Source organism: Eptesicus fuscus, chromosome 15 (assembly GCF_027574615.1).
Source record: "Eptesicus fuscus isolate TK198812 chromosome 15, DD_ASM_mEF_20220401, whole genome shotgun sequence".
In the NCBI taxonomy this organism is placed as follows: Eukaryota; Metazoa; Chordata; class Mammalia; order Chiroptera; family Vespertilionidae; genus Eptesicus; species Eptesicus fuscus.
Genome location: NC_072487.1, coordinates 69061999 through 69077960, shown reverse-complemented (window position 1 = coordinate 69077960; position 15962 = coordinate 69061999). Strand labels below are relative to the sequence as shown.

Sequence of the window (15962 nt, the reverse complement as noted above, 5' to 3'; positions counted from 1 at the left end):
TCTTCCCACTTCAAGTTTATGATCCTTCTTGGCACTTCCCATTGTCATCCTCATAGACCTCAGGCATTCATTCATTCAGAAAATATTTATTTTTCTAGTAGGTTAATTCAGCGGTAGAATGACATTCAATACCAGTTTTTTTTCTGTCTTTCCTCTCTAAGCCATTCTCAGCATATTAGTTGATTGCCTCATTTTCCCTTCTAGGGGCAAATAAAGTGGGCATTGAAATGCCTGGAGCTCTTTTCCTAAGATCTAAGAAACTGTTCCTAAAACAGTTTCCTGTTCCTCATAGGCTTTGCACCTTTGTCCATAAGTTTCTGTCACAAATCATTAGCCAGAAGTAAAATGTATGTCCTTTCTGAAACCAGTTGCTGGTAACAATAATGAAATTGCTAATTTTGGCTTAGACTAATAAAAATTCTTTCCCAGATGAGACTGGGCTGGGACCAAGAAAAACAAAGCCAACTGGAAGAGTTTGGATAATGGAACAGATCTGAGTTCTGTTGGCAAGGAGGGATGCTGTTGGGAAGTTAACAAACCAGTCTTATATTTTGTGCCAATCTTGGAGGCAAAAGGTGATTTTTCATAGGCTTGTTTTTATTTTATTTTCAATTCTTCTACATTTCTTGGTCATTTTTATTTCTTCCTTTATGAATTGCCTGTTCATATCCATGTCTCAGTTTTTCTATTGGTATATTCATTTTTCTTATTGATTTATAGGAGTTCATTGCTTACTATTTTTCTAGTGGGGTTATGATTTTCTTATTCCTTGAATTCTGAATCAGGTAATCCTGAGTTCTTTCCTCAATCCAACATACCTTCCAAATTCACCTTGGAGATGTCTCAAAATTCTTTTTTTAATAACACACACAACTCTGGTCTATCACAAAAGAATTTCCCACCAACATTTAGTTAGTCTTCAGTCTCCTGGAGTATGTATGTATGTATGTATGTATGTATATATGTATGTATGTATTTATTTACTAGAGACCCAGTGCACGAAATTCGTGCACAGGGGTGTGTGTCCCTCAGCCCAGCCTGCATCCTCTCCAATCTGGGACCCCTCAAGGGATGTCCGACTGCCCGTTTAGGCCTGACCCCGGTAGGATCAGGCCTAAACGGGCAGTCGGACATCCCTCTCACAATCCAGGACTGCTGGCTCCCAACTGCTCGCCTGCCTGCCTTCCTGATTGCCCCTAACTGCTTCTGCCTGCCAGCCTCATCACCCCCTAACCACTCCCCTGCCAGCCTGATTGATGCCTAACTGCTCCCCTGCCAGCCTGTTTGCCCCTAACTGCCCTCCCCTGCCAGCCTGTTTGCCCCTAATTGTCCTCCCCTGCAGGCCTGGTCATCAAAAACTGCCCTCCCTTGCAGGCCTGGTCCCCCCCAACTGCTCTCCCCTGCAGGCCTGGGTCCCCCGCAACTGCCCTTCCCTGCAGGCCCGGTCGCCTCCCATCTTCCCTCCTCTGCCAGCCTGGTCACCCCTAACTGCCCTCCCCTGCAGGCTTGATCGCCCCCAACTGCCCTCCCTTGCAGGCCTGGTCCCTCCCAACTGCCCTCCCCTGCTGGCCATCTTGTGGTGGCCATATTGTGTGTTGCAGTGATAGTCAATTTGCATATTACTCTTTTATTAGATAAGATAGAGGCCTGGTGCATGGGTGGGGGCCAGCTGGTTTGCCCTGAAGGGTGTCCCAGATCAGGGTGGGGGTTCCCTTGGGGCGTGGGGTGGCCTGGGCGAGGGGCCTGTGGTGGTTTGCAGACCTGCCACGCCCCCCAGCGGCCCAAGCAGAGGCCCTGGTATCTGGGATTTATTTATCTTCTATAATTGAAACTTTGTAGCCTTGAGTGGAGCCAAGCCTCCTGCTTGCTCTGTGGCCGCAGCCATCTTGGTTGGGTTAATTTGCATACTCGCTTCTGATTGGCTGGTGTGTGTGGCTAATGGGTGTAGCGGGGTGATGGTTAATTTGCATACTACTCTTTTATTAGATAGGATTGTATATGTTGTTAATCCTCACCAGAGGATTTTTCCCCCCATTAATTTTTAAAGAGAGAGTGGAAGGGAGAGGGAGAGACAGAGAGAGAAACAGCAATGTGAAAGAGACACATTAATTGGTTGCATCCCACATGTGCCCCGACCATGGCTGGAGATTGAGCCTGCAACCAAGGTACCTTCCCTTGACCAGAATCAAACCTGGGATTCTTCAATCCACAGGCAGACACTCTATCCACTGAGCTAAACTAGCTCTAGGGCTGGAGTCTTCTTTTAAAGCAAAGGTCACAGCCTCTTTTCCTCTTCTCATTGTAAATGCTCCAACTACTTCTCCCTTTGTATTGTTGCCATGGCCTCATAATTAGTTTCCTCTCTTTTAATGCCTTCCTTTTCATCCAACCTCTGGTATATCAGTGACAAAGCACTAAGGTGTGACTGACACAGCTTTATACTCATTGTTGCTAAGGCTGACCTTTTGCTTGTTGAGGAAAGTTCAGACTTAGCCTAGCATGTAAGACCTGCTTCATTAGTTCCAAACAGCCTTTTCACCATTGCCTTATGCTCTTATATCAGCCTACCATGCCTAATCCTGCTTCTGCTAGTGCCATTACCTTTTGTCCTTTTGGTAAATCTCACCCATTTTTCAGTGTCCTCCTCAAAAGCTACATCTTGGCTTTCTAGATTCCTCAAGTCAGAATGACCTCCTCTGCTCTTTCATAAGCATTTTTACTGTCTATTGGAGCATTTAGGACATCTTGCCTTTATCATTGTTCTGTACATAAAGAACTCTCCACCCCTCTCTCGTGTAAGCCTGTGTCCTCATCACATTGTGGGGTTTATGTGGAGTGGTGATCAATGTGTGCTCCTTGAATCTGCTAGTGCTCAGTAAATGTTTGACATTAACAATTCCTCTTGGTGTACAATTTACCCAGGGGCCAACTTAAATTTAATTGCCACTTAGCCTTTGCTAGAGCAAGGCTGATTACCACTATAGGCACAAGTGCTGTTGGGAAAGGAGGTACTTTCCACAGTTTGTTTGTAGTATGGATTTTCAAGTCTCATTTTTAATTTGTTAGCAGAGGACTCTACAGTAGTACTTTATATAATTGATCCTTTTAGGGTAAGTGAATTCAGCCCTAAAATTACTACTATAAACAAATATTTGTAAGTCATGCTGAATTATGGGAAGCGGATCAATTGTAGGAATTTACTTTTCTAGTTCCTTTAAAGAAACTTTAAAAGATATATAATAGGCAACAGTTATTGACAGTTTGCTACATGTCATGCACTATTATAAGCACTCTACATGTATTTAATCCTCATAATAGGTCTAAGAGATATGTACAATGACCGTTTTCATTTTAGAATGAAATGGAGACTTCTTTTAAAACAAAGGTCACATCCTCTTTTCCTCTTCTCATTGTAAATGCTCCAATTACTTCTCCCTGTGCTAGACCGGAGCTGTGTGTGTTATAAAAGGGGAAGAGGGTTTAAGTAATTTGCTTTAAGTCACACAGCTAGTAAGTGAAGGAATCAGGATTTAAATTCAGGCAGTTGGATTTTTGAACTTGGACTCTGAAGCGAACTCTAAGACTTATTTTTATTGACCACCAAGGAGATACATAGTTAATTCAAAGCTATCCTATATAATAAAGAGGTTATATGCAAATTGACTATTACTGCAACACACAAGATGGCCACCCCTTGTGGACACAAGATGGCCACCACAAGATGGCCACCACAAGATGGCCAGCAGGGGAGGGCAGTTTTGGGTGATCAGGCCAGCAGAGGAGGGCAGTTGAGAGGGACCATGACTGAAAGGGAGGGCAGTTGGGGGCAATCAGGCCTGCAGGGGAGGGCTGTTAGGGATGACCAGGTTTATAGGGGAGGGCAGTTGGGGGTGATCAGGCCCACAGGGGAGGACAGTTGGGGATGACCAGGTTTGCAGGGGAGGGCACTTGGGGTTGACCAGGCCAGCAGGGGAGGGAAGTTAGGGGCAATCAGGTTGGCAGGGGAGTGATTAGGGGGGGTGATCAGGCTGGCAGGCAGAAGCGGTTAGGGGCAGTCAGGCAGGCAGGCAGGTAAGCAGTTGGGAGCCAGCAGTCCTGGATTGTGAGAGGGATGTCCGACTGCCCATTTAGGCCCAGTTCCTGTGGGCAGTCGGACATCCCTCAAGGGGTCTCAGATTAGGGTGCAGGCTGGGCTGAGGGACACCTCCCATGCATGAATTTCATGCACCAGGCCTCTAGTTTAATATAAATTACTTTGCAATAACCATAGGCTTTAAGGGACAGGAGTACAATGGGGAAATTATTTTGCTACATCTACAGTTATGAGAATTCAAGACTGTATTCCTCTATCACCTTAGTCTACTTTTGGCTTCCTTGCTAGAACATTTTCTGATCTGGAAGGCACAGTCAAAGATGCAGAATGATGACAAGGTAGAAGTTAGAAGAAATATTACAGACTCTACAGTTTTGTGCTACTGCTACGAATATTCTGTTTTATGCAGATAAGCTTTTTTTTTTTGCAGATAAGCATTTTATGGATTTTAATATCTCTGATACTTTAGTCATTTAATGAGAATGCAGACTCAAACTTCTCTGCTATGACATCCTAGTATATAAGGATCTATCCTAGTGGGATAAACCATTATATCTCTTTCAAAGCAGGAAAACAAAACTTTCATTAATTTTCCCAACTGTGTGTAGCACTTGAAATGAATGGAGCAACATTTCTCAAAGTGTGGTCAGGGGCTCCCTGGGGATCCCTGAGATCCTTTTAGGGAGTCCAGGAGGCCAATGCTATTTTCACAATGCTATTAAGATGTCATCTGACTTTTTCATTCTCATTCTCTCACGAGTGCACAGGAACTTTTCCTTAGTCAACAGGTTGAATGCAGAAGCAGACCTGAGCATCTAATTGACTTGTACTGAGACGATCATTAAAGAGGTTTGCAAAATGTAAAACAGTGCCACTCTTCTCATTAAGTTAATTTGTTTTGGAAATATTTATAATATATGATAAAAATGTATTTATGCTAACCCATGAACATATATACTGTGTTTGTTACTGTTATTTTAACATAAATATTCTTAAATATCAGTTTTAATTCTTAATGCAGTCCATATCAATGGGTATAACCCACATAAACAAAAGCTCTTTAAGATCCTCTGTAATTTTTTGGGAGTGAAAAGGGATTCTGAGACCAAAAAGTTTGAGAACCACTGATGTGGAGATGCTAAAAAGGATCTAAGTCATAGGTGGTATCTAAGTTTGCTTCTAAGATCACAATTTAAACTCTGCGCGTGTGCTGGAATATGTATAGCTTAAAATGTATTCATTTATTCATTACTACAGTCAATGGATATTTAATGAACACTAGCTGTGTGCCAGGTGCTGGGGAAACATTGGGGCAACAGTGAGGAACAAGACTGCCTGCTCTCTGAGCTTCATCTTGGCCTTCCTTTACTCAGCTTTTCATTTAGCAGCTATCCTCAAGGTCTACTCAAGTTTTAGCATAGCCCCTAAGGAGTTTATAATCCAGGGAGACATCATTGTGGACAGGTATGATAAGGGATTCTGGATCTGGACTTAAATCCAGAAGAGCAGGCAGGGTTAAGAGAGCAGAATTGAGAGAAAGGAGCCAGGCTGGGTGGGGGAAGAAATGAGCAGGCTTGTGGAAATTTGAGATCATTGTGGGGATGTAGGGACCTTTGAGATCATTGTAGGGATGTAAGGAAAGGAAAGGGCCTGCTGGAAAAGAAGAACACTCTTATGGAGGGGAACTCTTGGTCTAAGACTGGGTTTTCTTCTGTAGCTGATGGAAACCTACTGGTCATCAGATGTCTCTCTTGGGTGTGATTAAAAGGCTATGCCATCATTCAGTGTTTCCCAAACTTGCTGGATCCTAAACTTTACCAAATAACAAGAATGAGCTGGAAGTACTTGTTAAGGACACAGATTCCAGGGATCCCTACAAGAAACACTGACCAGGAGAGGGACGTGGGGTGCTATCTCAGCAAGGAAAATCATATCTGACTCCAATAGGCATGCCAGATGATTTTCTTGCCTTTTAAAAAAAAATATAGGCAAATTTTGGGAATAAAACTTAACCTATTACCAATGGTTCCAACCCTGAAGCCTCAGTGGGAAACTTAAAAAAAAATTACCACTGCTCAGGCCCTACTTGCAGGAATCTAACTTAATAATAACAAAATGGCCGAAGCCGGTTTGGCTCAGTGGATGGAGCGTCGGCCTGCGGACTCAAGGGTCCCAGGTTCGATTCCGGTCGGGGGCGTGTGCCTTGGTTGCGGGCACAGTCCCCAGTGGGGGGTGTGCAGGAGGCAGCTGGTCGGTGTTTCTCTCTCATCGATGTTTCTGGCTCTCTATCCCTCTCTCTTCCTCTCTGTGGAAAATCAATAAAATATATTTAAAAAAAATAATAATAACAAAATGATAAAACTCAAGATACACTGACAATAATTAGAATTAAATTAGGAAGTTTTTTGGTCCACAGTTATTCTTCCTGTTATACCATATCCTCCATAGCCCCATAATCAGCTAGGAAATCATATCCGACCCCATTATCAGTTTTTTTTTTTTTTTTTTTTAGTTCCCAGGTGCCAAGAATAGAGCATTTTGAGCCAGGGGTATGATTACTAGTGGAGGCAACCTGGAGGCAGGAGAGTGACATAACTTGCTTCGGAGAAAAGAAAACATTTACAGTTATTTTGGGCTATCAGTGTTTGTTTAGGTCACAGCAAATATTAAGAACAGCCCATTGAAGCCAGGAAATAATTCCCCTGATTCAGTTTAACTGAAAACTTTGGGAGGAGGCAGAGAACAAAATCAAATCAGCGCTTTCATTGTTCCAGAGAACTTTCTGAGTAAACGTAAAGTATGTGCTGATAGCCTCACAGGAAAATAAATTCTGTTTTAACTGGGGAAATTGTTTGTATTTTTCCATTTACAATATCATGGACTCCAAGTTTTGGGAAGTCATAGGGCTAAGAAAACATTTGAGAGGCCATTTGACTCTACTGCTTTTTTTCCTCTCTCTCTGCTCGTCTTCATGTAACCTAGACAGGGTATCTGGAGGCTTGAACCTTGAGCTGCCTCTGGCACTGCCTGGTTGTGTGACCATGGGCAAGCTCCTTGCTCTCTCTGGGCTTCAGCTTCCCTCTCTGTTCAAAGAAAGGTGAAGTCGTTCCAGCTGAAATTTTGCAAAAGTATAAGGCTTTATTATGACACTAAAGGCCTGGTGCACAAAATTCGTGCACGGGGGTGGGGTAGGGTGGGATGTGTCCCTCAGCCAAGCCTATATCCTCTCCAATCTGGGACCCCTTGAGGGATGTCTTACTGCTCATTTAGGCCCCATCCCGGTGGGCAGTCGGATATCCCTCTCACAATCCAGGACTGCTGGCTCCCAACTGCTTGCCTGCCTGCCTTCCTGTTTGCCCCTAACCACTTCTGCCTGCCAGCCTGATCACCTCCTAACCACTCCCCTGCCAGCCTGGTTCCCCCCCAACTGCCCTCCCCTGCAGGCCTGCTCTCTCCCAATTGCCCTCCCCTGCAGACCTGGTCCCCCCCCAACTGCCCTCCCCTGCAGGCCTGGTTCCCCCCCAACTGCCCTCCCCTGCAGGCCTGCTCTCTCCCAATTGCCCTCCCCTGCAGACCTGGTCCCCCCCAACTGCCCTCCCCTGCAGGCCTGGTTCCCCCCCAACTGCCCTCCCCTGCAGGCCTGCTCTCCCCCAACTGCTCTCCCTTGCAGGCCTGGTCCCTCCCAACTGTCCCCCCCTTGCTGGCCTGATGGCCCACAACTGCCCTCCCCTGCTGGCCATCTTGTGGCCATCTTGTGTCCTCATGGGGGCAGCCATCTTTGACCACATGGGGGCGGCAATCTTGTGTGTTGGAGTGATGGTCAATTTGCATATTACTCTTTTATTAGCTAGGACTAGAGGCCCGATGCATGAAATTTGTGCAAGAGTAGGCCTTCTTTCCCCCAGCTGCTGGCACCATCTTCCCTCTGGCACCCGGGACCCGGGCTTCCCTTGCAGCCCCAGCTTCGTCCAGAAGGTCGTCTGGTCTGATTAGCATATTACTCTTTTATTATTATAGACTGTTCTGGAACCCTCTTAGGCAAAGGACACCTGTATATAGAAGCAAAAGGTTGAACTGCATCTAGAAAGAACTATACTTGTTCTGTGGTCAAACTGAACAGGATCTGTGAGGGGACTTGGAAAGCAATCTTAGCATTCAAGAAAGCACGTCTGATATTCTGAAGAAAGGAAGGGTCAGAAGCTTGACCTTCTTAATTCAACTCATGCTGGGTTGTATGGTCTTAATCTTAGACATTATTCTCTATGGGATTAATTTTCTTCATTCATAAAATAAGGATAACAACATCAACAATAACAATAATAATACCTGTCTCCTGAAGTTATTCTGACTAGTGGATAAAATAATGTACTTAGGGTTTCAATAAAATTGGTTATATTATTTTTCCCTTATAATTTTGGTCCCAGTGGCTATTTTCTCCTTTCCTTGGTGTGTCCCATGGTATTGTTCGAGCTTAGTTTTATTAATGCATCTTTATTCTCTTTCTATTTTATAGTTATTCTGGCGTGGTTCATATAAAAGAAAGAAGAAAGAATTTTTTTTTTTTTATGGAGTCAAGTTTTAAGAACAAAAGGACAAATGGTACACCTGAATGGTAAGATTCAAAGCTGAAAAAGTACCAGTTTTTCATGCTGTCAAATGGAGGCAGAAAGAGAGTCCACAATTTGGGAAGGAGAACAGGTCTCTGCACGAGGAACTGATCCCCAGAGCTGTGCTGTATGACCTCCATTTCTGAGCAAGAGCTTTCTGTGCAAACCATTGGCATGAATCAAAGGACATTTGGGTTCTCTCTCAGGCCGCTTCCTGGAGCAGAGCAGCCATCAAGGCTTTCCTTTCCTCTTTGCCATCTCTCGTCTTCTCAGCCCCAGTCCCTTGGAATGGAGCTGTAATAACGAGTCCACAGCTGCAGCACAGCTGCCATGGGCCAGGCCTGGGAATCCAGTCTTAGGATTTACTCCTGGTTCTTCAGCCTCTGTTCTCCATGAGGCCTTGAGTGGGTCTCTTGTCCCATCTGCCTCCACAGGTTCTGTGCTTGCGAGTGGGAGGCTGGAATGAATGCACAGCTCCATGCATCAGGAGGACCTAAGGGCATGTTATTAAAAATACACATGCTCAGACCTCACTCTCAGAGATGCTGATTCAGAAAAGTCAAATATGAGTTGTTTTTGTGAGTCACTGCTCCTGACCCAAGACACCTGCACATAAGATCCTAGAGGTCCACGATTCGTGATATGTGGCATGAATCACCCACTTACTGAAATGTGAGGGATGTTAAGCAAGTTTCCTCTTGGTGCAGGATTGTCATCAGGCTGTTGTTCTGCAAATGTGGCCTCCGGGTCTCCAGTGAGCCATGAGGATCTGTCTGAGGGTCTCCGACTGAATCAACTGTGAGTCCTTTTCTTTATGTTTAGGAGGTTAATGAAATAAATTCCCATAGGTTGGTATTTTTTATATAATTGGGGATACTTGCTAACAATCTAATATCTTGAGTTTGGGTTCCCCTGAAAGCAAAACCTAAGGCAAGGATTTAGGTGAGAATTTTGTTGAGGAGGTGACTCTAGGAAATAGGAGGGAAGGGAGAAAAGCCAATAAATAGTGACCATTGAAATGACCACTATGGTGGGAAATTGGAGCTTAACCCTTTGAGATTCCTCTGTCCATGGAGTTCAGTGATTTTCAACCAAAAGTGATTTTTTTGTCTCTCTCCCTGTGTGGCATTTGGTAATGTGTGGAGACATGTTTGGCTGTCACACTGGGAGGTGCTAGTGGCATCCAGGGACACACAGGACAACTCCCAACAACAAAGAATTATCTGGCCCCAAATATCAATGGCACTAATGCTGAGAAACCTGTCTCAGAATTGTCCCTCTTATAGATGCTGAACATAGAGCATGTACCCATCAACTCTAGTCCTCCTCTGGGGTGCCTCCGGGAACGTGAATGACCTCTTACCACCAGGCTTCACGTGAATTAGGACTGAGCAGGCTTCCATAGTTTTGGAGAAAACCCTGAGACGGAAAAGCAGAGAGACCCCATGACACGCATAGGTTGAACCCTGGCCATGTGCGTGAAGTAGACTCACGTGTGCTGAAATCAGGCTGAGGCCAAGGGGACGTGGTCAAATGTGATTTTCCTAGCTCAGTAATGATTCTGGGGCTGTGGAGAATATGGTACAACTGGGAATAAAATTATAGACCCCCAACTGTCCTTACTTAATTCTAACTATGAAAATGGCTGAAGTCTAGAAGTCCAGGATTATACAGAGCTGCTGTATGGTAAAATGGTTAAAAACATGGTCTCTGGGCCAGGACTGGCTGCCTTCTAATCCTGCTTCCGACATATGTTAGTTTTGTGATCTTGAGTAAAATAAATTCTCTGTTCCTCAGTTTTTTCACCAAGAAAATGAGATTAATAATGGTTCAAACCTTAAAAATTTGTTGTGAGAATTAAATTTTGGCCCTAGTGGCTCAGTGGATAGAGTGTCAGCCCACAGACCAAAGGGTCCTGGGTTCGATTTCAGTCAGGGGCATGTACCATGGTTGTAGGCTCCTCCCTGGCCAGGGCCCTGGTCAGGGTGCATGTAGGAGGCAACCAATTGATGTATTTCTCTCACTCACATTGATATTTCTCTCTGTCTTTCCCTCTCTCTTCCACTCTCTGTAGAAGATCAATGGAAAAATATCCTTGGGTGAGGATTAAAACAAACAAACAAACAAACAAACAAACAAAATAATTTGTGTGTGTATGAATGTGTATAAAATTAAAACATACACATATTCACTGAGTGGCCAGATTATTATGATCTCTGAATGCATAATAATCTGGCTACTCAGTGTGTGTGTGTCTGTGTGTGTGTGTGTGTGTGTGTGTGTGTGTGTGTGTGTGTTTGTATTTATATTTATAATTTTGGAAGCCTGGTGCATGAATTCGTGCATGGGTGGGGTCTAGCCAGCCTGGCCAATGGGTGGGGACATGGGCAGTTGGCCGGCCTGCCTGCTGGTTGAATTCCTGGTTGAGGGGACAATTTGCATATTAGCCTTTTATTATATAGGATATACACTGAGTGGCCAGATTATTATGCGTTCAGAGATCATAATAATCTGGCCATTCAGTGTATGTAATATTTAATGTAACATAGTAACAGGACTTAGCATTTGGTGAGCACTGGTTGGTTGATTGGGTGATAATTATAATTATCCCAGGGCTTGGATTCTGGGCTTGAGGCATTGCACCATTAATCCAGTCTGGTCTTTTTCCATTGGTAGTAGGCATAGGAACGTCAATTCAATTCAATTGAAAAATATTTATTAAGCTTCTATTGTAAACCAGATAGTATGCTAGGCTCTTGGCCATCCTCTTAGTAATAAGAATAGGAATTTCCCTCTTTCCTCTTACGCTCTTTATTTATGTACTGTCATTCCTTCCTTTGATTTCATCAACTGTGGGTGAAGTAAAGAGTATAGAACTTAAAGAAATGAATTTCAGTCCAGGCTCACCTTTGTCATTCATTGGCTGTGAATTTCTGAAACCAAATTCTTCTAAAGGTTCACATTTATAAAGGGAATATAACCAACTGCCTCTCTGTTTTGCTGTGAGATTTAAATGAGATGGTAGAAGCAAAAATATTGCAAGAGTTGCTAAGTGTGCCAGTAGTTTATTATTTTCCTTGAATGTCCAGTGTTCTCATCTCTATCTGGGACCATGGAGCTTTAAAACAGACAGATTTCTGGGTTCTAGCCCTATTATTGTTGAGTGTGGCTGGAGGGAATCTATAATGTAAACATTTTTTTCTAGTTAATTTTGATGAACAGCCAAATTTGAGAATCCCTAAACTATACTGTGAGTGCTACAGAGCAGAGATTATGTCTTACTCAATTTTGTTGTCCAACTGCCTAATGTAGTTTCTAGTATACAGTGCAGTCAATAAATGTTTTTTTTAAATAAATAAAAAAGGCCAAATCTCTATACCTAACATAAAAGATGAAAGGTACAACTCTCCAGGAATTACCCTGTTCCCCCAATCTGTACGTTTGCCTAAACCACCTTCCTTCCATTGCATTTCTTTGTCTTTAAAGTACTTGAGCTAATTTACACCTGATTGTTCCACCTCACAGATGCATTTAACCAGTATTTATAGTCCTACTGCTATGTATCAATGTGAGATCAGTTCTGGGGATTCCTGATTTAATGAGAGAGTAAAGATTATTGTTCATGGGTGGAGAATGCATCAGGGATCAGGGGTATGGAGGAGGCAGCAAGGAAGAGGTGAAAACAGGCAGGAATCTAGTTCAGAACCCATGTGAGGATGATGGTTTGGATTATAGTGCTGAGAGGAGAAACAAAGAAAAGAGGAAAAATGTGAGAACTTTTTGCTGCTTGGATGTTGGTTATTACTGAAAGGGTGGTTTCTGGTTTGAGCAATTGAGTTGATGAGATAACATATACCGAGGAAGTCTAGAGAATGGGAGGCAGGCAGGGAATAGAAGATGTTATAGTACAGAAATTTGAACATTTTACATTTGAAATATCAGGGAGAAAGGTGTCTCATTGAGGTGGGAGAAAGCACCAGATGATTGTGGCATTATGGAAGCTGAAACAGAAGCATGTGCCAGGGAGGGAGTAGTCAACTGTGAAGAATGCTGGAAGTTTGAATAAGATGAGGACAAAGAGGTGTCTACTGGATTTAAAAACATGGAGGTTATTGATTGATGATCTTAACATGAGCAGTGTCTGTTGAGTGTTGGGGTGGAAGCCAGAGTAGAGAATATTGAGAGTAAAGGATAAAGTCCACTTTGTCCCATATTTCCAGTTTTATTTTGATGCCCATTATAGGAGCAACCTCTGGATTTCATGTGTATCCTTTCAATTCATATAAAAATACATATACAGATAAATATCCAACTCTTTCCCTGTATTTATAAAATTTCCAGAAAAATACATCCCATCCTATGGAGTCAGCCTTCAGAAGGACCTCGCTTCCTTCATTATGCCATTTCCTGGAATACGATTAGTCTCCCCCTCTCTCCACTAAATAATTCCCATCAGTAAGCAAGCATGTCTTAGTTAGTGTCTGCTCTTACCTACCAGAAAGGCTAGTCTTGACTCCTGCCTTGCCCACAGCATTCATTTATCCGTATTCATCACCAAATTTGTCAGGAATTATCTACACATGATATTTCCAAGTTTCCCCCTTATTGCTCTTTTTCACTTAATGTGTTTTTCTGATACTTGGAACTGTTCCATTCATGTGAACACCATCAGCTCAGTTGTGTATTGTTTTCTCCAGCAATACAACAGTTGCTTGGGGCAGCCTCAGAGAGGGGAGATGGCCTGCATGGGCAGGCAAGAATGATAAAGGAGGCTGTGGACAAGGAATGTGAGGGGATTTGCTAGACAGTAATTAGAATGTGTGCTCACAAAATCTAGGATGGGCAAGAAGGGAGGCGAAGTCAAGTGAGACTAAGGGATGGTGAGAAAATGGTAGGGATTGAAGAATAAGGTCAAAGAGTAATGGTGGTGGAGTGTCATTTGAAATAATGGGAGGTAGTGGTCAGGGTGTGGGGTGTTTAAGATAATGTTTCATCGATGATATAGTTTCTCTTGGTGGAGAGACTCAGGATGTGACCATGGGAGTGGGTAGCTGAGGTAGAGTGGAGAAAAAGTGAAGGAGCTGAGATATCATGGTGCTGGATGGTCCACTGTGTGGATGTTGAGACCTGTGAAGGTAGTAACAGGAGTTAGGATAAAGAGGAAAACTGAGTGGGGAGCTCAGGTCTTTAAGGATAAGGGAGTGGTCAGGTGGTCAGTAGATAAACACAACAAGGAGAAGAGCCCGAGTGTTTTATAAGCGTAAAGGGGAGGAAGGGTGTGGAAGAAGAAATGGGAACAAGGACACGCACCCCATCTCAAGACTGTGATGGTGTGAGATATGAAATAACAAAGCACCCTCTCCATTGAGAAAGCCACAGGAAAAATGGCATCTCAGAGAACAGCTGGAACCAACTAATGCAAAAAGGTAAAAAGAACTTACCAAGAAGAGTTGATGGTTTATGGATGTTTGCTGACCCCAGACTAGGATTTCCAGAGGGTTACAGTGGAAGAGTTTGTGGGGAGGAATTGGGTTAGATTAGAAGATATACAAAGCAGCATGGAGATGTGCTCCCCTCCCTGCCCCCCTGCTCTGTGTTATCCCTGCAGAGCCAGACTAATTCATAGGTAACTGACCACTCTGTATGCTTTGTTGGGTATGACCTACCATTGATCAGATCTCATAAAGTCACATGGTGATGATTTGGGTATGGAGTGGGCTTCCTATGCTTAAGAAGCTATCTGGACCTATTTCTCTCAGCAAAGGCTGAAGGCAGGGCAGGCACTCTCAGAGAACGGATTCCTGTACATGACTCTGGTTATCTGTGGCTTATTTGCCACAGTTTTAGTTACCTGGAGTAAATCATGGTCCAAAAATATTAAATGGAAACTTCCAGAAGTAAGCAGTTCAAAAGTTTTAAATTTATCTTTATTGTTTCAAGCAATACAGTTGTCCCCTTTGTTTGGTTGTGTGTGTGTGTGTGTGTGTGTGTGTGTTGTGTGTGTGTGTGTGTTTGTGTGTGTTTGTTTTTTTCCCCATTGACCCCCTCCAACCCATACCCGCCCCTCCCAGGCCTTCACCATTCTATTGTCCATGAGTTATGCATATATACATATAAGTTCCCTGGTTAATCACTCCCCTCTCATCCCCCTACTCCCCACCTTCCTTCTGAAATTCATCAGTCTGTTCATACTTCTGTGTCTCTGGATCTACTTTATTCATCAGTTAGCAATTCAAAAGTTTTAAATTGTGGGTGGTTCTGAGTAACATGATCAAATCTCAGGCATCCTGCTCCATCTCCTTGGGGATGTGAATCACCCCTTTGTTCAGCATCTCCACATTTTAGATGCTCCCTGCCCGTTAGTCACTTAGTAGCCATCTGGTTATCGGAGTGACTGACGCAGTACCACAATACTTGTGTTCAAGTCCCCTTTATTTTACTTCACAATGGACCACAGCACAAGAGTAGTGATGCTGGCAATTCGGATATGCCAAAGAGTAGCCTTAACGTGCTTCCTTGAAGTGAAAAGGTGAAAGTTCTCGACTTAATAAGGAAAGAAAAAAAAATCAAATGCTGAGATTGCTAAGATCTACAGTAAGAATGAATCTTCTAACAAATTTGTGCTAGTTTTGCTGTCACACCTCAAACTGCAAAAGTTGTGGCCACGGTGGGTATTAAGTGCTTAATTAATATGGAAAAGGCATTAAATTTGTGGGTGAAAACAAATGAACAGAAAACATGCTGTGATTGACAGCATTGTGTTGTGCCAGACAGCATTGAGCCTGTATGGAGACTTCATAAGGGACCCCCAGAAAGAGTGACACCATGCTGTTTACTGCCAGCAAGGGATGGCTCCATAGACTCCAGGAATAGGCTTGGACTGAAAGATATAAATGTTACTGGGGAGGCTGCACCTACCACTGAAGAAGCTGTGGCCACATTTCCGGCAGAGTTGAAGTTGACCAGGGTTTGATACCATCCTCAGTGTCAGGCCTCCACTGGGGGTCATGGAATGTATCCCCCGTGGATAAGAGGGAACTACATATAAAACCTTAACCAATCTCAACCCCTTTTCAAAACAAAAGTCTTCTCTATACCATTTCTAGGGTCTCATTTACTTTAGTGTTGGCAGTTTCCAGCATATTTATGTAATTAGGTTATTTAAAAAATGTCAAATAAAATGTCTTCTAATCCCCCTCATATTAACAAAAATAATGAAGATTGGTAGTATCCCTGGCTAGTGGAAGTGTGGCACCACTAAA

The 15962-nt window shown here is 43.4% G+C and overlaps 1 long non-coding RNA gene across 7 annotated transcripts in view; it reads left to right on the top strand.

Moving 5' to 3' along the window:
* LOC103295699 (uncharacterized) overlaps window positions 1–15962 on the top strand; it is a 362653-nt gene that overhangs the window by 139885 nt on the left and 206806 nt on the right. For all 7 annotated transcript variants that reach the window (XR_008558215.1, XR_008558213.1, XR_008558214.1 and 4 more), the window contains 2 exons: window positions 8607–8705; window positions 9408–9498. This is a non-coding gene — a long non-coding RNA (uncharacterized LOC103295699). The remainder of the gene's footprint in view (window positions 1–8606; window positions 8706–9407; window positions 9499–15962) is intronic.